The sequence below is a fragment of the Balaenoptera ricei genome, chromosome 11 (assembly GCF_028023285.1).
Source record: "Balaenoptera ricei isolate mBalRic1 chromosome 11, mBalRic1.hap2, whole genome shotgun sequence".
NCBI classification, from domain to species: Eukaryota; Metazoa; Chordata; class Mammalia; order Artiodactyla; family Balaenopteridae; genus Balaenoptera; species Balaenoptera ricei.
This window is the reverse complement of record NC_082649.1, coordinates 15,472,553-15,499,670: the sequence shown is the minus strand read 5'-3', so window position 1 is coordinate 15,499,670 and position 27,118 is coordinate 15,472,553. Positions and strand designations below refer to the sequence as shown.

General features: G+C 36.7%; 2 long non-coding RNA genes across 2 annotated transcripts in view; one reads left to right on the top strand and one right to left on the bottom strand.

Moving 5' to 3' along the window:
• LOC132375418 (uncharacterized) overlaps window positions 1–27,118 on the top strand; it is a 63,829-nt gene that overhangs the window by 31,854 nt on the left and 4,857 nt on the right. The gene's annotated exons all lie outside the window — the stretch shown is intronic.
• LOC132375417 (uncharacterized) overlaps window positions 8,866–27,118 on the bottom strand; it is a 148,436-nt gene continuing 130,183 nt past the window's right edge. The window contains exons 2-4 of the long non-coding RNA XR_009506004.1: window positions 14,097–14,161; window positions 10,225–10,317; window positions 8,866–8,924 (exon numbers count right to left, since the gene is read on the bottom strand). This is a non-coding gene — a long non-coding RNA (uncharacterized LOC132375417). The remainder of the gene's footprint in view (window positions 8,925–10,224; window positions 10,318–14,096; window positions 14,162–27,118) is intronic.

Below are 27,118 nucleotides of genomic sequence, written 5' to 3'. Positions count from 1 at the left end.
TCTCTAATGATTAATGATGTTGAGCATTCTTTCATGTGTTTGTTGGCAATCTGTATATCTTCTTTGGAGAAATGTCTATTTAGGTCTTCTGCCCATTTTTCTATTGGGTTGTTTGGTTTTTTTGTTATTGAGCTGCATGAGCTGCTTGTAAATCTTGGTGATTAATCCTTTGGCAGTTGTTTCATTTGCAAATATTTTTTCCCATTCGGAGGGTTGTCTTTTGGTCTTGTTTATGGTTTCCTTTGCTGTGCAAAAGCCTTTAAGTTTCATTAGGTCCCATTTGTTTATTTTTGTCTTTATTTCCATTTCTCTAGGAGGTGGGTCAAAAAGAATCTTGCTGTGATTCATGTCATAGAGTGTTCTGCCTATGTTTTCCTCTAAGAGTTTGATAGTGTCTGGCCTTACATTTAGCTCTTAAATCCATTTTGAGTTTATTTTTGTGTATGGTGTTAGGGAGTGTTCTAATTTCATACTTTTACATGTACCTGTCCAGTTTGCCCAGCACCACTTAATGAAGAGGCTGTCTTTTCTCCACTGTATATTCTTGCCTCCTTTATCAAAGATAAGGTGACGATATGGGCGTGGGTTTATCTCTGGGCTTTCTATCCTGTTCCACTGCTCTATATTTCTGTTTTTCTGCCACTAAGATACTGTCTTGATTACTGTAGCTTTGTAGTATAGTTTGAAGTCAGGGAGCCTGATTCCTCCAGCTCCATTTTTCGTTCTCAAGATTGCTTTGGCTATTCGGGGTCTTTTGTGTTTCCATACAAATTGTGAAATTTTTTGTTCTAGTTCTGTGAAAAATGCCAGTGGTAGTTTGATAGGGATTGCATTCAATCTGTAGATTGCTTTGGGTAGTATAGTCATTTTCACAATGTTGATTCTTCCAATCCAAGAACATGGTATATCTCTCCATCTATTTGTATCATCTTTAATTTCCTTCATCAGTGTCTTATAATTTTCTGCATACAGGTCTTTTGTCTCCTTAGGTAGGTTTATTCCTAGATATTCTATTCTTTTTGTTGCAGTGGTAAATGGGAGTGTTTTCTTAATTTCATTTTCAGATTTTTCATCATTAGTGTATAGGAATGCCAGAGATTTCTGTGCATTAATTTTGTATCCTGCTACTTTACTAAATTCATTGATTAGCTCTAGTAGTTTTCTGGTGGCATCTTTACGATTCTCTATGTAGAGTATCATGTCATCTGCAAACAGTGACAGCTTTACTTCTTCTTTTCTGATTTGGATTCCTTTTATTTCTTTTTCTTCTCTGATTGTGGTGGCTAAAACTTCCAAAACTATGTTGAATAATAGTGGTGAGAGTGGGCAACCTTGTCTTGCTCCTGATCTTAGTGGAAATGGTTTCAGTTTTTCACCACTGAGGATGATATTGGCTGTGGGTTTGTCATATATGGCCTTTATTAAGTTGAGGAAAGTTCCCTCTATGCCTACTTTCTGCAGGGTTTTTATCATAAATGGGTGTTGAATTTTGTCTAAAGCTCTCTCTGCATCTATTGAGATGATCATATGGTTTTTCTCCTTCAATTTGTTAATATGGTGTATCACGTTGATTGATTTGCATATATTGAAGAATCCTTGCATTCCTGGAATAAACCCCACTTGATCATGGTGTATGATCCTTTTAATGTGCTGTTGGATTCTGTTTGCTAGTATTTTGTTGAGGATTTTTGCATCTATGTTCATCAGTGATATTGGCCTGTAGTTTTCTTTTTCTGTGAAATCTTTGTCTGGTTTTGGTATCAGGGTGATGGTGGCCTCGTAGAATGAGTTTGGGAGTGTTCCTCCCTCTGCTATATTTTGGAAGAGTTTGAGAAGGATGGGTGTTAGCTCTTCTCTAAATGTTTGATAGAATTCACCTGTGAAGCCATCTGGTCCTGGACTTTTGTTTGTTGGAAGATTTTTAATCACAGTTTCAATTTCAGTGCTTGTGATTGGTCTGTTTATATTTTCTATTTCTTCCTGGTTCAGTCTCGGAAGGTTGTGCTTTTCTAAGAATTTGTCCATTCCTTCCAGGTTGTCCATTTTATTGAAATAGAGTTGCCTGCAGTAATCTCTCATGATCCTTTGTATTTCTGCAGTGTCAGTTGTTACTTCTCCTTTTTCATTTCTAATTCTATTGATTTGAGTCTTCTCTCTTTTTTTCTTGATGAGTCTGGCTAATGGTTTATCAATTTTGTTTATCTTCTCAAAGAACCAGCTTTTAGTTTTATTGATCTTTGCTATCGTTTCCTTCATTTCTTTTTCATTTATTTCTGATCTGATCTTTATGATTTCTTTCCTTCTGCTAACTTTGGGGGTTTTTTTGTTCTTCTTTCTCTAATTGCTTTAGGTGCAAGGTTAGATTGTTTATTTGAGATATTTCCTGTTTCTTAAGGTAGGATTGTATTGCTATAGACTTCCCTCTTAGAACTGCTTTTGCTGCATCCCCTAGGTTTTGTGTCATCATGTCTCCATTGTCATTTGTTTCTAGGTATTTTTTGATTTCCTCTTTGATTTCTTCAGTGATCACTATTAAGTAGTGTATTGTTTAGCCTCCATATGTTTGTACTTTTTACAGATCTTTTCCTGTAATTGATATCTAGTCTCATAGCGTTGTGGTCAGAAAAGATACTTGATACGATTTCAATTTTCTTAAATTTACCAAGGCTTGATTTGTGACCCAAGATATGATCTATCCTGGAGAATGTTCCATGAGCACTTGAGAAAAATGTGTATTCTGTTGTTTTTGGATGGAATGTCCTATAAATATCAATTGAGTCCATCTTATTAAATGTATCATTTAAAGCTTGTGTTTCCTTATTTATTTTCATTTTGGATGATCTGTCCATTGGTGGAAGTGGGGTGTTAAAGTTCCCTACTATGATTGTGTTACTGTCCATTTCCCTTTTTATGGCTGTTATTGTTTGCCTTATGTATTGAGGTACTCCTATTTGGGTGCATAAATATTTACAATTGTTATATCTTCTTCTTGGATCGCTCCCTTGATCATTATGTAGTGTCCTTCTTTGTCTTTTGTAATAGTCTTTATTTTAAAGTCTATTTTGTGTGATATAAGAATTGCTACTCCAGCTTTCTTTTATTTCCATTTGCATGGAATATCTTTTTCCATCCCCTCACTTTCAGTCTGTATGTGTTCCTAGGTCTGAAGTGGGTCTCTTGTAGACAGCATATATATGGGTCTTGTTTTTGTATCCATTCAGCCAGTCTGTGTCTTTTGGTGGAAGCATTTAATCCATTTACATTTAAGGTACTTATCAATATGTATGTTCCTATTCCATTTTCTTAATTGTTTTGGGTTTGGTATTGTAGGTCTTTTCCTTCTGTTGTGTTTCTTGCCTAGAGAAGTTCCTTTAGCATTTGTTGTAAAGCTGGTTTGGTGGTGCTGAACTCTCTCAGCTTTTGCTTGTCTGTAAAGGTTTTAATTTCTTCATCAAATCTGAATGAGATCCTTGCTGGGTAAAGTAATCTTGTTTGTAGGTTTTTCTCTTTCATTGCTTTAGATATGTCCTGCCAGTCCCTTCTGGCTTGCAGAGTTTCTGCTAAAAGGTCAGCTGTTAACCTTATGGGGATTCCCTTTTGTGTTATTTGTTGTTTTTCCCTTGCTGCTTTTAATATTTGTTCTTTGTATTTAATTTTTGATAGTTTGATTAATATGTGTCTTGGCGTGTTTCTCCTTGGATTTATCCTTTATGGGACTCTCTGTGCTTCCTGGACTTGATTAACTATTTCCTTTCCCATATTAGGGAAGTTTTCAACTATAATCTCTTCAAATATTTTCTCAGTCCCTTTCTTTTTCTCTTCTTCTTCTGGGACCCCTATAATTCAAATGTTGGTGCGTTTAATGTTGTCCCAGAGGTCTCTGAGACTGTCCTCAGTTCTTTTCATTCTTTTTTCTTTATTCTGCTCTGCAGTACTTATTTCCCCTATTTTATCTTCCAGGTTACTTATCCGTTCTTCTGCCTCAGTTATTCTGCTATTGATCCCTTCTAGAGTATTTTTAATTTCATTTATTGTGTTGTTCATTGTTGCTTGTTTCCTCTTTAGTTCTTCTAGGTCCTTGTTAAATGCTTCTTGCATTTTCTCTATTCTATTTCCAAGATTTTGGATCATCTTTACTATCATTATTCTGAATTCTTTTTCAGGTAGACTGCCCATTTCCTCTTCATTTGTTAGGTCTGGTGGGTTTTTACCTTGGTCCTTCATCTGCTGTGTGTTTTTCTGTCTTCTCATTTTGCTTATCTTACTGTGTTTGGGGTCTCCTTTTTGCAGACTGCAGGTTTGTAGTTCCTGTTGTTTTTGTTGTCTGCCCCCAGTGGCTAAGGTTGGTTCAGTGGGTTGTGTAGGCTTCCTGGTGGAGGGGACTAGTACCTGTGTTCTGGTGGATGAGGCTGGATCTTGTCTTTCTGGTGGGGAGGTCCATGTCTGGTGGTGTGTTTTGGGGTGTCTGTGGCCTTATTATGATTTTAGGCAGCCTCTCTGCTAATGGATGAGGCTGTGTTCCTGTCTGTCTTGCTAGTTGTTTGGCATAGGGTGTCCAGCACTGTAGCTTGCTGGTCGTTGAGTGAAGCTGGGTCTTGGTGTTGAGATAGTGATCTCTGGGAGATTTTCACTGTTTGATATTACGTGGAGCTGGGAGGTCTCTTGTGGACCAGTGTCCTGAAGTTGGCTCTCTCACCTCAGAGGCACAGCACTGACTCCTCGTTGGAGCACCAAGAGCGTTTCATCCACACGGCTCAGAATAAAAGGGAGAAAAAAAAGAAAGAAAGAAAGAAAGAGGATAAAATAAAATAAAGTTAGCAAAATAAAAAATAATTATTAAGAAAAAAAAAAAAGAACAAAAAATGGACGGACAGAACCCTAGGACAAATGGTGAAAGCAGAGCTATACAAACAAAATCTCACACAGAAGCATACCCATGCACACTCACAAAATGAGGAAAAGGGGAAAAAATAATAAATCTTGCTCCCAAAGAAGTCCACCTCTTCAATTTGGGATGATTAGTTGTCTATTCAGGTATTCCACAGATGCAGGTACATCAAGTTGATTGTGGAGATTTAATCTGCTGCTCCTGAGGCTGCTGGGAGAGATTTCCCTTCCTCTTCTTTGTTCGCACAGCTCCTGGGATTCACCTTTGGATTTGGACCTGCCTCTGCATTTAGGTCGCCTGAAGGCGTCTGTTTTTCACCCAGACAAGACGGGGTTAAAGGAGCAGCTGCTTCGGGGGCTCTGGCTCACTCAGGCCGGGGGGAGGGAGGGGTACGGATGCGGGGCAAGCCTGCGGTGGCAGCGGCCGGCGTGACGTTGCAGCAGCCTGAGGCGCCGTGTGTTCTCCCGGGGAAGTTGTCCCTGGGTCACGGGACCCTGGCAGTGGCAGGCTGCATAGGCTCCCGGGAGGGGAGGTGTGGAGAATGACCTGTGCTCGCACACAGGCTTCTTGGTGGCGGCAGCAGCAGCCTTAGCGTCTCATGCCCGTCTCTGGGGTCCGCGCTGATAGCCGCGGCTCGCGCCCGTCTCTGGAGCTCGTTTAGGCGGCGCTCTGAATCCCCTCTCCTTGCGCAGCAGGAAACAAAGAGGGAAGAAAAAGTCTCTTGCCTCTTCGGCAGCTGCAGACCTTTTCCCGGACTCCGTCCCAGCCAGCTGTGGCGCACTAGCCCCTTCAGGCTGTGTTCACGCCGCCAACCCCAGTCCTCTCCCTGCGATTCAACCGAAGCCTGAGCCTCAGCTCCCAGCCCCCGCCCGCCCTGGCAGGGGAGCAGACAAGCCTCTCGGGCTGGTGAGGGCTGCTCGGCGCGGAGCCTCTGTGCGGGAATCTCTCCGCTTTGCCCTCCGCACCCCTGTGGCTGCGCTCTCCTCCGTGGCTCCGAAGCTTCCCCCTCTGCCACCCGCAGTCTCCGCCCACGAAGGGGCTTCCTAGTATGTGGAAATCTTTCCTCCTTCACGGCTCCCTCCCACTGGTGCAGGTCCCGTCCCTATTCTTTGTCTCTGTTTTTTTTTTTTCTTTTGCCCTACCCAGGTACGTGGGGAGTTTCTTGCCTTTTGGGAGGTCTGAGGTCTTCTGCCAGCGTTCAGTGGGTGTTCTGTAGGAGTTGTTCCACGTGTAGATGTATTTCTGATGTATCTGTGGGGAGGGAGGTGATCTCCGTGTCTTACTCTTCTGCCATCTTCCTCAACCTCTAAAGAATCTTAAGAGACTAAATTCAAAAACTTGGATGAAATAGATTTTTTAAGGAAAATATGATTTACACTAAATGACATCAAGAAATAAGAATCTAAACAGAACTATTTCAATAGAAGCAAAAGATAAAATGATCAAAAGGTTATTCCCAGCAAAACTGCAGGTTTAGACACTTTCACAGGGGAATTTAAAAGCAAATAAAACCAAGGCTATTTCAACTTTTCTAGATAATAGTAGACAAAAGATATCCTTAACATTATTTTTGGGAAAAAAATGGTATATAATTGATAATAAAACTTGACAAAGATGTTTTATACACAAATAAAATTATAGATTAATCTCAGTTATAAAAAAAATCTCAGTTATAAAACCATTCCAAAGAAAGAAAATGTTAGCAAATGCAATCCAAAAGCATATAAAAAGAATAATTATGACAGAGGAATTTATTCCAGAAGTACAAGGATGGTTCATTATTAGGAAATATATAGAGTTTATAATGTTAGAGAAAAATTATGATCATTTTCATATATGATAAAAAGTCATTTGGCAAAATACGAGAGCCATTCTTCAAACACAGTCAGTTAAATAAGGATAGATGGACACCTTTTTCACACAGTAAACATATATTTATCTCAGTCCAGAAGTCAGCATCAGGCTCAGTGGAGATAGACTAGAGGCATTCCTATTAAAATCAAGATCAGGACAAGAATGCAGACCATCACCTCTATTTTCCCACAAAGTACTGGCATTACTAGTTAACACAGTTAGACAAGACAGAGGAAAACAAGAAGCATAAACATTATAAACTAACTATGTTGAAATGACATGATGGCACGTTTGAAAATCCAAGAGAATCAACTAAAACACTACAAAGAGTAACATAATTCAGGGAAGTAATAGGATATAAACATTAATAAATAGAAAGCAATAAATTTATTATGTACAAAAAGCAAGCAGTTAGAACACATAATGGGAAAAACGTTTAAAACAGCAAAAACAAGCAAAACAATATCTCTAGAAATAAACTTTAAAAAAGTGTACAAACCCGTGACTTCCCTGGTGGTCCAGTGGTAAATAATCCATCTTCCAATGCAGGGGACGCGGGTTTGATCCCTGGTCGGGCAACTAAGCCCATGCACCACAACTACTGAGCTCTTGTGCCTCAACGAGAGAGCCCACGTGCTGCAAAACTACAGAGCCCACGCGCTATGGAGCCCGCATGCCACAGCTACAGAGCCCATGCACCCTGGAGCCTGTGCTCCACAACTAGAGAGAAGCACACGCGCCCCAATGGAAGATACTGCATGCCTCAACGAAGATCCCACATGTAGCAACTAAGACCCGATGCAGCCAAAATAAATAAATAAATAAATAAAATAAATAAATAAATAAAATAAAAATATTTTTAAAAAGTGTACAAACCCACATGAAGAAAAATTAAAGCAAATGTGAAGGCAAAGATGGATTTTTCAATAAATGGTGGTGTAGTATAACCCGTCTGGGGTAAAACGAAATGTTGAATCTGTATTTCACACCAAACATCAGGAACAATTCCAAATCGAATTTTTTTTGAAGAAGTAAAGTCTTAAAAACAGTAGGAAAAAGTGGGAAAATTCATTTGTAAATCTGAAGTGGGGTAAGTCTTTTTTAACCAACAACTCAAAATCCAAACAAACGTAAGAAAAGACAACATAAGAAAACAGAAAAGAAACTTCTGCAAGCAAAAGCAACAAAACAAAATACCATGAATAAAGTCAAGAGACAAATATAAATTGGGGGAAAATAGTTGCAATTCGTATCATAGGCACAGAGATTTCTTTCTTAATATACAAATAGCTTCTTAAAGTCAATAATAAAAGACAAACAGTTGAATAGAAAAAAAATAGATTGCACAGTTCACAGTCAAAAAGCTTATAAAAACACTGAAACATATGGAAAATAGATATACCATTATTTTAACCTATTGGGTTAACTCAAATTCCAAAGTTTATAACTCTTCATATGGTGAAGCTAAGTGGAAGAAGCCATCATGCACCGCTGACAAACATGTAGCCACAGAACTTTCCAGCCCGGGTGCTGGGAGATACTGATCTCGGACCTATGGCGGCAGGATAGATACTGGTCAGTTAGAACTAGTAGGCTTATTCCCTTTGGCCACAGGCAATCTTTTATAAGGCTTCAAATCTTTTCCAGTTTATACACTTTGACTGTTATGATGGGAAAAAGCTTGGGAAGCCCTGAAATAGTACAGTTGCTACAGACAGCAATTTGGTAATATCTATTAAAAATTATAAATTTGTGTAACTTTTGACACATTTTCAATTTGGGAATTGATCCTATAGATATACCTGCAGATGTGTTCAATGAAATATATTCAAGGTTATTCAGTGTATCAGTATTTGTAACAGTAAAACACTGGAAGCAATTCAAATGTCCATCAAGAATTTACTGGGGATTAGATAAATTATAATCACCCAAACAATGGGACACTAGGCAGTGACACTAGCAGAGAGAGAGCGAAACCATATACTGATATAGAAAAATCTCCGAGTAAATTATTAATTGGAAAAAAAGGAGTGTGCAGAACAATGTATATAGAATGCTAACTTTTGTCTAAAAACAGAGAGAAATAATACATATTCATATTTGCTTACATATGTATTAAGAAACTCTGGAAGACTACATAGTAGACAGTGCTTTCCCGGGGTCAGGCAATGTGGGTTGAGGACTGCGGGAGAGAAATGGGGATCAAAGTTAGGAGGAAAACATTTCACTGTACATATTTCTGTATTTTGTAATTGTTTTATTTTTGAATAATGTAAATGTATTGCCATATCAAAACTATTAAAATGAAAACAATGCAGCCTTATCTGTCTCCAAAACTAGGAATTAGGAAAAGTGGTAGAATTAATGAGAAAACCTGTTATATAAAATTTCATATGCAGAGGAATATACATTGAATCCCTCAGGGCATATCCTGGTCAGGAAGTGGTAAATGTCCTCCTAAACAATTTTTTCCCCATACTGCTGGTAATGGCACACTGTGCTCTGATGTTTTAAGGAAATGAAAGAGTGGTCTCCTTTCTGAGCTATTTGCTTTCCCCTCAAACAGGTTCAAAGCAGCTACATATTGGTAGTATTCTGTACTTTTAAGGAAAGCTAGAATCAATCCCTTTGGATAGAAAGTCGAGTCAAATCTTTATTCTAAGGCAACAGAGTGTGGAGATCCCAGACTCTGGGAGAGCCTGTTGGGCAGGAGTTTAGATTCTACCTTTAGAAACTTTCTTATTGTGCTATAAGATTAAGATCTCCTCATCAGAAAAAGAGAGATCATAATATTACCTACCTCCTGAGTTCTTATAAGAGTTAAAATACATCTAACACGCCCAGGAGAGTGTGCGCCAGTTAGAAAAGTCTCCACAAGTGTTAGTTATTCTTTTTGTTATTTAGCTCTTGTAATTGTCAATAATGTCTTATCCTATGAGTTCTACTGTATATTTCTTCTTTATGCTCCACTGTGCCCTACAGAAGGACTGTGTACAGCCTGCTGTTTTTTAAGTTAACTTGGAGAGCAGCCACCAAACTAGTTTTCTGACATTTTAGTTATTATTCAAAGGACAACTAAAAGTGAGTCTGAAGGTGACAGATTGTCTCCGAATTAGTACAGTGCAGTGACTAAACATGAGCCTGAGAATCAGCTAACTAGAGATCATGTCCCAGCTCCACAAATTACTTACATCTTCTCTATCTCAGTTTCCTCACCCCAATCAGCGGAATGCCAAGCTCATAGGGGTGTTGTGACAGTAAGCAGATGTTGCTTGCACGGTGCAAGGCAAATAAATAGTAGATGCCGATTAAATAGGTACTTTTATGTTTCTCTTCTACTATGTCATCATGACCCACCTCAGAGACATCTAGCACACAGTAAATAAGGAGAGAAAAGTTGCAACGCAAAGACAGATTCCCAGAACTAATGCCTAATATTTACACTGAAGGGAAGGCTGAGGTTAATTTTTTGGAAAACTTACATCTCATCCATCGCCAGATTCTATTCCAGGGCTTAAAGGTCAGAATTGGTATCATTTTCTAACTTCAGAGGTTCATTATACCGTCTCCAAACTCTATGAAACATCAATTGTGTTTTATGTTTTAGATCTTGGCTCTTAGAGGAATACTCGCTTTTTTTCTAAATAGTACAAGGTCACATGTTATAAAAGCCTTACAATTCACAGGAGAGAATCTTGTGAGGGCTGCAGCTGTCCCAGATTTTACTGATGAAAGCTTTGCTTCTTTCCCTTGCCCCAATACCATTAAATGTTCATTTGGTAAATTTTATTTTACTATAATAATAGTAATTCAAATTAAGTTCAGAAGTGTAACCATCTTGCTTGCTACTGCTCTTGCTGTCTCCAGACCTTCTGGTAAAAGACTTTTATACAATTTGCCAAAAGGCAGATATTCTTAAGCTGCCTCCCTGCTGTTTGAGTTGAATACATCAAAATAAATGTACAGTCCATGATGACAACTTCTTTGAGCGCCATTAAGTGGAATGCTGCTGCCCTAGCCACACCTCTGGAGTCCTGGCTATCTAATATATGGACTTCTGGAGTATGAGGTGCTACTTTTTTTCAGTTTCAATCTGTTCCAAGTCCATGGGGATACCACAGTGATGAAAGTTATTGCTAATGAACATAAAATTAAATAATCTACTGTACCAATACAAGCCTCAGATTATTAAATGTATCATAGTGGATAGACCATCTGTCATGATATAAACTGTTTTGATCAAAAATATTTGTCTGGGAATTTATAACAAATTTCATAACATGGTAAAAGATTTGTACCCCAATGATAGAGATGCATAGTATATAGCTATGTATCATTAGAAATGTGTATATGCACATCTATCACTAGAAATACATATGTATCTGGATTTCAATTTCGCCAGTTTTGTAATAGGGATAATAACATCTCATAGTGTAGGTATTACATGCTGTCTTTATAAGTATAGGTATGAAAATTGAGTAAGAAAGTCAGTTAAAAGTTTGATTTCATGTATCTCAGTCAGAATGTAAGAAAATTTTAAAAAGTGTTTTCAGAGCCTGGGTATACCCTTTTGTAGGCATTCATCACAGCACCTTTAAAGTTCTACTTCTTGTCTTGAGGCAAAAATGATGATCTAGATGGGCTTGCAGAACTAATTGGATAAATTAAGCATTGTTAACTGTAGTGACATCAGTAACCTTGGAGTGAAAGGCAGCTTAAATGTCATCTTTTCAAACAAATGCTTTTTATAAAAGTAAGTTATAACTTGGGTTTCTTAACTCTACTCCCTGTCCTTATTGTTTCTTTTTTCAGGAACTCTATTGGAGGGATTTCATGTCAGATAGAAAGGGTATCATGGAGCCATGAAAAACCACATATTCTTGGGTATATAGGTTTGCCCCTTATTTAAATCATATGACAGGATAACATTGAGTAGAACTTGTTGTAGTACCACACATAAACACTCAAAGTGGATTATTTTTATTTTGTATTATGTTCAAGTTGGATTCTATTAAACAAAAAGCCACCATTTTTCTACAACCACCAATTCTATAGCAGATGGTGGTCATTCCTTGAAAGCAAAGACTGTGACTTATTCATATTTGTATTTCTATCAGTGCCTAGGTAATGATTTCCATATACAAGATTTCTAATAAATGCTTGATGGATGTATTAACAGTTTCTTTCGAAAGTCCTCCTTGATAACTGATATAATTAAAGGAATATACTACTTGGTGTTATAACTTAGTGCAGATTTATATTGTTTAATAAAGGATGTAATTCATAAAATAATTGGAATTTGCTATTTTTCCATGTGGCTTTGATGTGGATAATTCCCACAAGGAATGGATGGAAAGATGAATTTAATTAATGTTTCTTTCTAGGTCAGTTTTTTCTGGAGGAATTTGTTTGTCAATGTCTAAGTATCAAATACAAATGTTACATGACTCCTTCCTCTCAGTATTTTTCCTACTGATCTTAATTTCCAAGTGATAAATGTTCACTAGAGTTGCACCATAAAATTCAATTTTTATTTACTAGCACAACTGTAGTTTTATGAAGGAAAAAATTCACACTCCATCTTTCTCAAAGCTTTAAGAAACATTTTGAGGCTATTCATCACTTTTCTTTGAAATCTACCAAAAACAAATAGCCAAAGAGATGACACCATTTTGAGTAAGAATTACTCTCAACAAAGAGCAATTCTATCTATCTATCTATCTATCTCTCTATCTATCTATCTACCTACCTATCTATCATCTATCTCACTGAGATAGGTTCGTTTAGCTGATGAGAGCTTGGGATCCCTAAGGCTAAGCCCATGGATTAATACACAAGGGATTGGTTCTATGACCATGAGCAGCTCTATTGATCATGGGGATCAGGCTTGTACGTACATGTTCTGGTCACCAAAGGGCTGGGTGATGAGTCAGTGCACATGATCACTACTAGGAAAACAACTCAGAATGTGAGCTCCACGTTTTGTGGATCTATAGTTTATACTTTGTTACTTATTTCTCAGTACCTCTACCTGGTACTATTCTGGGTGTTATGTAGGTATGTAGAACACATCAAATTGACCCAGGTACACAGGTAGCACCCTCACTCTCCTATGCTCTCCATCTTCTACTGTTTGTTTTTCTTCATCCAGTGCTCATTTCCACATCAAGGCCTTCACTCCTGTTTTTCCTTCAGGTCCAAATATTCTCTTCCTTCCACTCCCTTTATTACCCTTCCTCTTTTTTCACTGGCCCAATTTCTAATCAACAATCAGCTCTCACTTTGAATGTCATTTCCCTTCATTTTTTTCTGATAGCACCTTCCCCACCCCCAGATTTTATACTCTTAAAACCTTATATATGTCCTTTGTAAAACTTATCATTATTATGGTAGAAGAAATTGAGAGATTGTTATAAACTGTGTCTTCTCCATAGAATGTTAGCTCCATGAGGGCAAAGACAATGTTTTCTTGTTCTTCTACATATTCCTAGCATATAATAGAGATTTAATTATTATTTTTGAATAAATAACTAAAATTATGCTATTCTTATACTTGTAGTTTGCTGGAAAAATTGTATAATACTTCATACACAATAATTAAGCTGTCAGTAGGTGAGCATATACTATAATATTTTGAATCCATGAGAAAGGAGTTTTGAAATATACGGAAAATATATGGGTTGTAAAGTTAAGTGAGGAAAAAGCAGGATACAGCACTGTAAGAACAATATGACCTAATTGGTGTATGCATAGGAAAACCCAGGAAGAAAATTCACTGAAATGCTCAAAGCATTTTTTCTCAAATGTTCAAAGATGAGATTTTAAAAATACAGTTCTGTAGTTTCCATATAATTGAGAAAATAAAGTTATTAGAGAAATAAATATTTTAATTATTTATTCATTATTGATTAAACACTGTTTTTCCAGACCCTGGGCAAAAGCAAGCATTTGCAATAAAAACAGAGCCGCTGCCTGCTTGAACTTTCATTCTTATGGGAAGAAAGATCAATAAATCAGTAAACAAACAAATAAATAAGAGAATGTCATATAATAATACGTACTTTGAAGAAATAACACAGGGCATCGTGGCAGAAAATGACTGATGGTAGAATTTTAGACAAGGGGCTCATGATGAGCTAACAATGTTTAACAACTGCTCTGGGCCAGGCAACCTGATGGACATCTCAAATGTTTGACCTTATTTGCTTTTAACAATAATCCTAAGAGACAGGTGTTGTTCTTATTCCCATTTTAACAACACAAGGAAGTGGACATTTAGAAAGATCACATAATCAAGATTTAACAGCAACTTTGTGGCGTACCTCAATCACAGTATTTATCATATTGTACTCACTCATTTAATTCCCTGTCTTCACTGTAATATTCTCTGCTTCATGACTGGAGCACATATTTCAGAGGCTGAAACATAATTTAAAAATCTCATCACATGTTTGTTAAGTGAACAGATATATGAATTTAAAAAAAGTTTAAAGAACAGGAGGAAAATTCATCATTAGAGAAAGGAAGTATTATTCTGAAAATGCACAAAAAAGTGTAATTCACAAAATGAGTGGAAAATAATTCTGCAACATGTTCTCTTATCTGTTCATGTTCTCGTATAATAGAGGAAAAAGTGTCTATGAAATAAGAACAGAAATTCATAAAAAAATGTTAAGGTGAATCATGGATTAAATTAAAGAGAGCTAGTTGGTTTTATAAAAAAACCTACAAGGTAGTTTAAAACACCATAACATATTTAAAATCCAAATTGGAAGATTTAAAAACTTTAATGGGGTAACTTTACACACTCAAACTTTGTCAACCTAAGTATCTGAAAACTAAACAAGGAAATTGAGCACTTGGATTGTAATACAATTAATAAATTCAACATGATAGCCCATAAGAACCATACAAAGAAAAAACTATAAAATTTATGAAAGATATCAGGAAAGGTTAATCAATAATGAGTCACATGTTCTTGTAAGAGTGACTGTTATAAAGATATCAATTCTTATATATTAAATTTACAGGTCTAAATATTGTTCCAAGTACCACTTAAGTATATTTAATTCTGGGGTTCTGACAAAATAATTAAAAGCCTTCCTGAAAAATAAAGTTTTGGATACATTAGAAAAAACATGAATAGAGAAGACATAAGAAGGGGATATTAGGTATTGGTATGTTTTGAAGCTGTAAAAATTTAATCAATAGAATGGAAAGACCATTAGAGGGGATAGAAAGCAGTATAGCATGGTAGTTAAGAGCATTGGTGTTGGTTTCTAAAAAATCTAGGTTTAGAGACATCTGTTTTCAGCCTTATCATGTAAAAAGCTTGGAAGTCATTACTCCCATTCTTAGAACAAGAAAATAACTGACTAATCAGAAAATCATTGACTTAGACTCATCACAGAATTGAAGTCACAGGGTAAACTGCCACCTTGAAATCTACAGAGACTACTGAATAAAGAGTATCACAGCTAAGGTAAGTTTACCTGTGGCAGAAGATGCTAGAGCCATAAACTGGTAGAAACACTTAAATGGTAATTTAAATGAATTGCTGGAGGCTGAGTGTGGATTAGCTTGAGAATGAGAAACTCCTGGGGACCCAGTCTTAGGCCACCACACTTTCACCTCCAGGAATCCCACCAAGTTCTCAAGAGTTGAAGATCCAAGAAAAATCCCCTTGTGTCTTGGGCAGGGGTGGTGAAAAGTAACCATTTAGACACATACCTAGAGTGTTTTTTCATAAGAAACATCTACTCTCCAAGGGAAACCAGAGCCTCATCTACCTGATAAAAGGTCAATTAGGTAACTCCAGCCCTGTCTAGACTTCCTATCTTACATAGGGAAGAAAAAAGGGCCAAGAAACTTCTCAAGGTCATGATTCAGGGACACATGCCCAGAAAAAGACTGAGATATAAACATAAGATTATTGGATATTTTCCCTCCCTGACACCTTACCACCACGTCAATAGGGCTCCAGTAAAATAGCAGTAATTTACAACTGATAGAGTTGCAAGATAGAAGCCCTATTTAAGAAGGAATTCTTAGGGAAAACCAAAGACATCAGAGAGAACAACAACAACAAAAATACTAGAGGAAACTGAAGCCTCTGGCAACTACAGCTGCAGCAAACATTACACATAGCCCAGCTCCTAGGCAGATTAATATAAAACTTCACATCAAAGGCCAACTTACCTTTACATTTACCATTCTTATTACTTAATACATTATGTTAGGACTTCAACAAAAAAATTACAAAACATGCTAAAAGGCAAAGAAAAACCACAGTCTGGAGAAACAAAGCAAGCCTCAAATCCAAACCCAGATGTGACACAAATATGGAATTATCAGATAGAGAACTTAAAATAATTATTAGTAATATGTTGAGTTCTAATGAAAAGGTAGATAATATGAAAGTGCAGATAGATAGTGTAAGCAGAGAGATAAAATTCTAAATAATAATCAAAAGGAAATGCTAGGAATCAAAAACAGAGTAACAGGAATGAAGAATTCTTTTGATGGGCTCATCAAGAGACTGGATATGGCCAATGAAAGAATCGATAAGCTTGAAGATATATCAGTAGAAACTTCCCAAACTGAAATGCAAAGGAAAAAAGATGAAAAAAAAAAAAGACTAGAATATCTAAGTCTATGAGATGATTACAAATAGTATATCATACAGGTAATTGGGATAACAGAGTAGAAGACAGAATGTAACAGAGGAAATATTTGAATTAATAATGACTAAAAATTTTCCAAAATTAACAACAGACATAACACCACAGATCCAGGAAGCTCAGAAAACACCAAGCATGGTGAGTACTAAAAAATATACTCCTAGGCATATCATTTAAACTGCAGAAAATCAAACACAAAGAGAAAATTTTGAAAGAAGCCAGCGGGGAGAAAATATCTTACCTTTACAGCAATGAGGATAAGAAGAAAAAACACAAATTACTGATATCACAAATGAAAGAAGAGTCATCATTATTACATATCCTTGATATGATGTCCTGAAGTGGCACTTTATGGGATCTATATGAGGAAAACTATAGAATTCTGATGAAAGAAATCTAAGATGATGTAAATGAATGGAGTGTTATTCTAAGTTCATGGATAGGAAGACTAAATATTGTTAAGATATCAAGTCCTCTCAATGTAACCTATAGATTCAATAAAATCCCAATCAAAATCCCAGAAAGTATTTTGTGGATAGCAACAAAACTATTCTGGAAAGACAAAAAAAAATTAATAGCCAACATAATACTGAAGAAGGAGAACAAAGTTGGAGAGCTGACATTATCTGACTTCACTTACTATAAAGCTACAGTGATCAAGAGTGTGGTGTTAGCAATAGATACATAGATCAATGGAACAGAATAGAGAACCAAAAACAGAACCACACAAATATAGTTAAATGATCTTTGATAAAGGAAAATAGACAATTCAATGGAGAAAGAATAATCTTTTCAACAAATGGTGCTGGAACTATTGGACATCCATATGCAACAACAAAATAATCTAAAAACAGATCCTACACTTTTAACAAAAATAACTCAAAATGGGCTATAGGCCTATATATAAAATGCAGAACTATAACACTTCTAGAATATAACACAGGAGAAAATCTAGTGACTTTGGATTCAGTGATGAACTTTTTTTACATATAAGCCAAAAGCATGATCAGTTCAAGGGAAATTCTCTTCATGCCTTTGAATGCTTTTTCTTTACAATTTGCTGAGTTTTAAAATTTATGGATGCCCAGTAGGCATACGTAGGATCATTCTTATCTGTCTTCCATTTCTATTAGCTTTTGTCTCTTGCTTTAATCTCTGTATTTTTTCATGAGCCTTCCCTTTGCTTACCTCAAACTTTTTCTCATTGTAATTATCAATTATGTGTGTTGTGGTTCTTGCTGTTTCTAATTTATTTGTTAGTTCTCTAATGATGTTATTTTCATCCTTAATTTGTTTGCTTAAGCCTATAATCTCTGTTCATTCTCGATATATTAAACTTGTGTTCTTGGGAAGCTTTTATAATAGAACAAAAGATAGATATATATATATATATATATATATATATATATATATATATATATAATTGCATAATGTTAATTCTCTGAGATAATTTGCAGTCTAAGAATACCCAGTCTCTGGCACTTATTAGGTTCCATTAAATGTACAATGCCAGGGTTCACCCCGTCTAATAAGGAGGCATGCCGCATTCCCACAGAGGGATAGTCTTAGGGTCTAGATATCTCCCCCAAGTGATATAAGGTTTTGACATCCTTCTGAGTCAGTCCCTTTGGACCTTTCCCATTTCATTCATTTCTCCCTAGCAGCTAACTGCCACTACTTCCTAGGAGGAGGAAGGAAATCACAGATAAGGGTATCTTCTCGGAATGGATCTCTCACACTTGTGGGTGTTGGAGAGAATGCTGAAGTTTGGGTTGACTCATCAGTGCAACATTTGTGGGCGAGGGTAGTAATTATTGGAGCCATGCTCATTTGCATTGTACTTTTGCCAAGTTCCTGAATTTCTTTCCTTGGTTTTTATTCCCTGACATTTATGACATTGGATCATCCTTTCATAATGGGTCAATATAAGGGATTTCTGCATTACTACACTCAGGACACCATCATTGCCCTGGATCCTGCTCTCCCATCTGGGGGCGCCTGACTCTTTGAAATACAAAGACAAAATAGAATGAGCCATGCAGTTATTTCAGGTGCAAACCATGAACTCTAATTATAAAGTATCTTTCTTCAACAAGTCTTTGAACCCAACACGAAAAATTCTCCCTAACAAATCTATTCATTCACTCTAGTACATGAAGTGTGTATGGTGGGGGAAATCATTAAAAAATGATTTCTGGTGAAATTTAGAATGGCACTCTGAGGAATATGCTTTGTTGTGCTGATACTTACGAGTGCTTGGGGATAACGAGCACACTCTGAGTAGCTCTTTACTTTAGGAAGTTGTCCTCACCTTATGCTCAGTTCGCTACATAAACACATTAGCCAGATGCTTTCTCAGATATATTCTACTGCTGTTGTTTTGACATGACCACTGACAAAGTGCTTCTGGCTTCCATCATTGGGTCAAATCTAACATAGCCAAACCTTTTCGTGCAGCTGTATTTTCCCATAGTTGTAATGCAATAAAGTTTGAGAAGGCCCCATAAATATAGTCCTGTCACAAAGCTAGAGGTCACGGGTTGATCTGCATGAAGATCTTGTGGGAGGTGCTGAGCCTTGAAGGTTAATCCTATAGAAAATTTGGGAGCCCTGAAGGTTACGTTGGAGACTGCTGGTCTAACAGTTCACATTGTAGGCACTCAGTCTATACTTCGTAATTGATTGATTTTCCTTCTGGAAGCTTACAAAGACCTATGGCAAAAACAAATAAGAGGATCATTTCCCTTAACTTCACCCTAGTGTGCTTTTCTATTAAGCTTAGAGAAATGAAAACCAACCAATGTATTATTCTTGGAATGAAAAATTCACATTTTGTTTTGATTTTATATATGTAACAAGCCAAATTTAAGAGGGTGTTTATAATCAGGTATGAAACCTGAAATAGGTTTACAAAGAGAATTATTTTGCCCTTACCATCACCATTCCCCTCCAAAACAGACTAACACAATAAAAAATTGCAAATAATTCGTTGAAGTTCTTTCTAGGTTTCAAAGATAAATGAAGCATTTTGTATCATCTCTAGAAAGTGCTCTTAAAATTCAATCTAACTTTGTCCTACTTTCTCCTTACGTAATGGATTTCCAGAGCTGTGGAAAGGACAGCTTTGTGCATGGTAGGCACTAGAGCGCGGGATATTAGTGCTGGTGAAGGGAGTTTTAGCAACACTCTCTCCTGTCCTTCAGCCTTCTAGCGCCTTCATAACCACCTGACACTCTTCTTCTGGGATTACAAAGAGCGATTGCTGTGGTCAGCAAGATAAGGGAATGCAATTCTTTTGGCCAGTCCCATACTGTTAACCACATTGAAGACTGATGGAAGTGAGAGAAGAGGAGATAAGAAAAGAGTTGCTGACAGTTACAGAAAGATAGAGAAGATGAAAAGGCAGAGGGCTATGTACCAGATGAAGGAACAAGAAAAAACCCCAGAAAAACAACTAAATGAAGTGGAGATAGGCAACCTTCCAGAAAAAGAATTCAGAATAATGATAGTGAAGATGATCCAGGACCTCGGAATAAGAATGGAGGCAAAGATTGAGAAGATGCAAGAAATGATTAACAAAGACCTAGAAGAATTAAAGAACAAACGAACAGAGATGACCAATACAATAACTGAAATGAAAACTACACTAGAAGGAATCAATAGCAGAATAACTGAGGCAGAAGAACGGATAAGTGACCTGGAAGACAGAATGATGGAATTCACTGCTGCGGAACAGACTAAAGAAAAAAGAATGAAAAGAAATGAAGACAGCCTAAGAGACCTCTGGGATAACATTAAACGCAACAACATTCGCATTATAGGGGTCCCAGAAGGAGAAGAGAGAGAGAAAGGACCAGAGAAAATATTTGAAGAGATTATAGTCGAAAACTTCCCTAACATGGGAAAGGAAATAGCCACCCAAGTCCAGGAAGCGCAGAGAGTCCCATACAGGATAAACCCAAGGAGAAACACGCCGAGACACATAGTAATCAAAGTGGCAAAAATTAAAGACAAAGAAAAATTATTGAAAGCAGCAAGGGAAAAACGACAAATAACATACAAGGGAACTCCCATAAGGTTAACAGCTGATTTCTCAGCAGAAACTCTGCAAGCCAGAAGGGAGTGGCATGATATACTTAAAGTGATGAAAGGGAAGAACCTACAACCAAGATTACTCTACCCGGCAAGGATCTCATTTAGATTTGATGGAGAAATCAAAAGCTTTACAGACAAGCAAAAGCTAAGAGAATTCAGCACCACCAAACCAGCTCTACAACAAATGCTAAAGGAACTTCTCTAAGTGGGAAACACAAGAGAAGAAAAGGACCTACAAAAACAAACCCAAAACAATTAAGAAAATGGTCATAGGAACATACATATCGATAATTACCTTAAACGTGAATGGATTAAATGCCCCAACCAAAAGACATAGACTGGCTGAATGGATACAAAAACAAGACCCATATATATGCTGTCTACAAGAGACCCACTTTAGACCTAGGGACACATACAGACTGAAAGTGATGGGATGGAAAAAGATATTCCATGCAAATGGAAATCAAAAGAAAGCTGGAGTAGCTATACTCATATCAGATAAAATAGACTTTAAATTAAAGAATGTTACAAGAGACAAGGAAGGACACTACATAATGATCCAGGGATCAATCCAAGAAGAAGATATAACAATTATAAATATATATGCACCCAACATAGGAGCACCTCAATACATAAGGCAACTGCTAACAGCTATAAAAGAGGAAATCGACAGTAACACAATAATAGTGGGGGACTTTAACACCTCACTTACACCAATGGACAGATCATCCAAAATGAAAATAAATAAGGAAACAGAAGCTTTAAATGACACAATAGACCAGATAGATTTAATTGATATATATCGGACATTCCATCCAAAAACAGCAGATTACACGTTCTTCTCAAGTGCGCACGGAACATTCTCCAAGATAGATCACATCTTGGGTCACAAATCAAGCCTCAGTAAATTTAAGAAAATTGAAATCATATCAAGCATCTTTTCTGACCACAACGCTATGAGATTAGAAATGAATTACAGGGAAAAAAACGTAAAAAGGACAAACACATGGAGGCTAAACAATACGTTACTAAATAACCAAGAGATCACTGAAGAAATCAAAGAGGAAATCAAAAAATACCTAGAGACAAATGACAATGAAAACACGACGACCCAAAACCTATGGGATGCAGCAAAAGCAGTTCTAAGAGGGAAGTTTATAGCTATACAAGCGTACCTAAAGAAACAAGAAAAAGCTCAAGTAAACAATCTAACCTTACACTTAAAGAAACTAGAGAAAGAAGAACAAACAAAACCCAAAGTTAGCAGAAGGAAAGAAATCATAAAGATCAGAGCAGAAATAAATGAAATAGAAACAAAGAAAACAATAGCAAAGATCAATAAAACTAAAAGTTGGTTCTTTGAGAAGATAAACAAAATTGATAAACCATTAGCCAGACTCATCAAGAAAAAGAGGGAGAGGACTCAAATCAATAAAATCAGAAATGAAAAAGGAGAAGTTACAACAGACACTGCAGAAATACAAAGCATCCTAAGAGACTACTACAAGCAACTTTATGCCAATAAAATGGACAACCTGGAAGAAATGGACAAATTCTTAGAAAGGTATAACCTTCCAAGACTGAACCAGGAAGAAATAGAAAATATGAACAGACCAATCACAAGTAATGAAATTGAAACTGTGATTAAAAATATTCCAACAAACAAAAGTCCAGGACCAGATGGCTTCACAGGTGAATTCTATCAAACATTTAGAGAAGAGCTAACACCCATCCTTCTCAAACTCTTCCAAAAAATTGCAGAGGAAGGAACACTCCCAAACTCATTCTATGAGGCCACCATCACCCTGATACCAAAACCAGACAAAGACACTACAAAAAAAGAAAATTACAGACCAATATCACTGATGAATATAGATGCAAAAATCCTCAACAAAATACTAGCAAACAGAATCCAACAACACATTAAAAGGATCATACACCACGATCAAGTGGGATTTATCCCAGGGATGCAAGGATTCTTCAATATACGCAAATCAATCAATGTGATACACCATATTAACAAATTGAAGAATAAAAACCATGTGATCATCTCAATAGATGCAGAAAAAGCTTTTGACAAAATTCAACACCCATTTCTGATAAAAACTCTCCAGAAAGTGGGCATAGAGGGAACCTACCTCAACATAATAAAGGCCATATATGACAAACCCACAGCAAACATCATTCTCAATGGTGAAAAACTGAAAGCATTTCCTCTAAGATCAGGAACGAGACAAGGATGTCCACTCTCACCACTATTATTCAACATAGTTTTGGAAGTCCTAGCCACGGCAATCAGAGAAGAAAAAGAAATAAAAGGAATACAAATTGGAAAAGAAGAAGTAAAACTGTCACTGTTTGCGGATGACATGATACTATACATAGAGAATCCTAAAACTGCCACCAGAAAACTGCTAGAGCTAATTAATGAATATGGTAAAGTTGCAGGATACAAAATTAATGCACAGAAATCTCTTGCATTCCTATACACTAATGATGAAAAATCTGAAAGAGAAATTATGGAAACACTCCCATTTACCATTGCAACAAAAAGAATAAAATACCTAGGAATAAACCTACCTAGGGAGACAAAAGACCTGTATGCAGAAAACTATAAGACACTGATGAAAGAAATTAAAGATGATACCAACAGATGGAGAGATATACCATGTTCTTGGATTGGAAGAATCAACATTGTGAAAATGAGTATACTACCCAAAGCAATCTACAGATTCAATGCAATCCCTATCAAATTACCAATGGCATTTTTTACGGAGCTAGAACAAATCATCTTAAAATTTGTATGGAGACACAAAAGACCCCGAATAGGCAAAGCAGTCTTGAGGCAAAAAAATGGAGCTGGAGGAATCAGACTCCCTGACTTCAGACTATACTACAAAGCTACAGTAATCAAGACAATATGGTACTGGCACAAAAACAGAAACATAGATCAATGGAACAAGATAGAAAGCCCAGAGATTAACCCACGCACCTATGGTCAACTAATCTATGACAAAGGAGGCAAAGATATACAATGGAGAAAAGACAGTCTCTTCAATAAGTGGTGCTGGGAAAACTGGACAGCTACATGTAAAAGAATGAAATTAGAATACTCCCTAACACCATACACAAAAATAAACTCAAAATGGATTAGAGACCTAAATATAAGACTGGACACTATAAAACTCTTAGAGGAAAACATAGGAAGAACACTCTTTGACATAAATCACAGCAAGATCTTTTTTGATCCACCTCCTAGAGTAATGGAAATAAAAACAAAAATAAACAAGTGGGACCTAATGAAACTTCAAAGCTTTTGCACAGCAAAGGAAACCATAAACAAGACGAAAAGACAACCCTCAGAATGGGAGAAAATATTTGCAAATGAATCAACGGACAAAGGATTAATCTCCAAAATATATAAACAGCTCATTCAGCTCAATATCAAAGAAACAAACACCCCAATCCAAAAATGGGCAGAAGACCTAAATAGACATTTCTCCAAAGAAGACATACAGACGGCCACGAAGCACATGAAAAGATGCTCAACATCACTAATTATTAGAGAAATGCAAATCAAAACTACAATGAGGTATCACCTCACTCCTGTTAGAATGGGCATCATCAGAAAATCTACAAACAACAAATGCTGGAGAGGGTGTGGTGAAAAGGGAACCCTCTTGCACTGTTGGTGGGAATGTAAATTGATACAGCCACTATGGAGAACAATATGGAGGTTCCTTAAAAAACTAAAAATAGAATTACCATATGACCCAGCAATCCCACTACTGGGCATATACCCAGAGAAAACCGTAATTCAAAAAGACACATGCACCCGAATGTTCATTGCAGCACTATTTACAATAGCCAGGTCATGGAAGCAACCTAAATGCCCATCAACAGACAAATGGATAAAGAAGATGTGGTACATATATACAATGGAATATTACTCAGCCATAAAAAGGAACGAAATTGAGTCATTTGTTGAGACGTGGATGGATCTAGAGACTGTCATACAGAGTGAAGTAAGTCAGAAAGAGAAAAACAAATATCGTATATTAATGCATGTATGCGGAACCTAGAAAAATGGTACAGATGAGCCAGTTTGCAGGGCAGAAGTTGAGACACAGATGTAGAGAATGGACATATGGACACCAAGGGGGGAAAACTGCGGTGGGGTGGGGATGGTGGTGTGCTGAATTGGGCGATTGGGATTGACATGTATACACTGATGTGTATAAAACTGATGCCTAATAAGAACCTGCAGTATAAAAAAACAAACAAAACAACTAATACTAAACTTTCATTGGGTTATTTGTATGGAAACATGTTAATATAAATGTTTCAGACATTACATGAAATTTCTAAAAATCTTATATTTGTATTTGTATGGAAATATGTATGGAAATATGTTAATATAAATGTTTCAGACATTACATGAAATTTCTAAAAATCATATTTGTATTTGTATGGAAATATGTATGGAAATATGTTAATATAAATGTTTCAGACATTACATGAAATTTCTAAAAATCTTATATTTGTACTTGTATGGAAATATGTATGGAAATATGTTAATATAAATGTTTCAGACATTACATGAAAAAAAAAAAAAAAAAAAAGAAAAGAGTTGCTTATTCAAGGCCATGCTATACAAGCCGTTATCTAAGTTACAGGCTGTATCCACCTGCTTCCTTGGGAAAATGAAATTTAATCTCTTTGCATTGTGCTTAGGTCTGCAAACTTAAGAGAATGGAGATGCATCTTCCAACCAGAAAAGGATTTAGAGGAAGGTTTTTCTCCCAGACCAAACAGGAAAGGTCCGTATAAGCCCCAGTCCCTCCCTAGTCTGGGCTACTTTCGCTGTATCACAGGTAATTTGCAGCATCCTGGTTGAGGTAACACAACAGAAGAGTTCAGGGCTGGACACACATATGAACCTTGTTGAGGAGTAACAGGGTGAGCTCTTATGGCTATAAAAAGAAAAACATGCTTTCTCATTCACTTCAGAACTGTAGGAAAGAAAAAAAAAACTTCACAAAGACAGCAGGCTGAATACAAAAAAAATGCAATTATCTTTTATTCATTCATATTCCATTTGGTAAGAGAAAAATTATATGCTGTTGGGCTTGGCACCCTTTAAAACATTGAAAAATCAATCAATCACATAAATTAGGTACTTTGGAATTTTACAGCCAATGCCAAGGACATGCCGTAGGCATTGCTTGTGAATTCAGAACTACTTTTTAATAAGATAAACGGCATTTAAAACATTTTGAAATGATTTGAAATAATACAATATAACAAAAATAAATGTGGAAGGAGAAATAATAACAACTGGGAAGGGGCTTCATTTGGGAAGGGAAAAAAAGTCTGTGCAAAGCTTGGCGCTGTTCAATTTTAAATGTGGTATCAGGGCTTTATTTTTCAAAAGAAACTTCAAAAAGTCAAGCCTGCTAAAAGCCTGTGGTGACCTTATTGTACAGTGTGGGGATAGTCTTTTCCACATACTTTGCCTGAGAATTCATTATGCAGGGTCAACGGCTCCTCCCCAGCTAATGTCCACATTCCCTGGCAATTCTAAGGTCAGTCCTTGTACTAAAGCCCATGGCAAATGCTTCATGGACTTAGCTACCAATGTGAGGGCAACATTGTGTGGATCTTCGACTGTCTATCCAGCTATCTAGCGTTGCAACTATTCATTTATAGGCTGATTGTCATCGATGGACATTTCCATACACATTTTAAGCCACAGATTTATCAGTTGCTTTGTATACTTTCTGTTATCAGAGCTTTAACATCTTAACAGAGTTATTAGTTAACACTTTTTTATACTCTTCTAGTACAAAGCCCAACATATATAAAACAAAAGTAGTACACGATGCCAAAATATTCCCTAGCTTTACAAGAAAAAACAGATTTTATTCAGTGTAATTTTAGTAGAAACTGTATTTTAGTCATACTCTAATATTTTAAAAAGATGTTCATCCATATATGTTACCTTTGGGAATTGCCTTTATCAGATATTTGATTATTCATGATATATAATTTCTTAACTCTTTCTGGTAACAGAGTTTATTTTACACTGTGATATCTACCTATTTAAATAGTCATGTCTTAGTTATTTATGTCATCTGACAAACCATATCATGATACTTGAAATGTGTTTCTGGATTCTTTAAGGACAGAGCACAAGCGCTCTCTACATTAATGTAAACGGGGACATTTTGGTCGTGGGAAAATCACCATCAGAAAAATAGAAGAGAGCAGAAACTCATAGGAGGGAAGGGGGAGCCCAACACCTTGGTGGACACTGAATCCAAGAAGATGAGGACAATAGGGAACATTTTCTAGAGGCAAGAGTGTGGGATTGGCAAAGTTAAAAAAGGACAAGGAGTTTTCATGATTGTTCTGCACTATAACAGCACCGTGTAGCCCCAGGCCTTCAGTGGTATCTGCTGTACACTTACCTTTAGGCCAGTGGTACTCTGGGAATTGAAGCCATCCTGGCTTTTCCAGTGATAAGATGGAATGTTGAAAGAAAGAGTACATTCAAGATATTGAGTGTGGAGACTGAGAACAGAAGCAGGATATAAAGCCA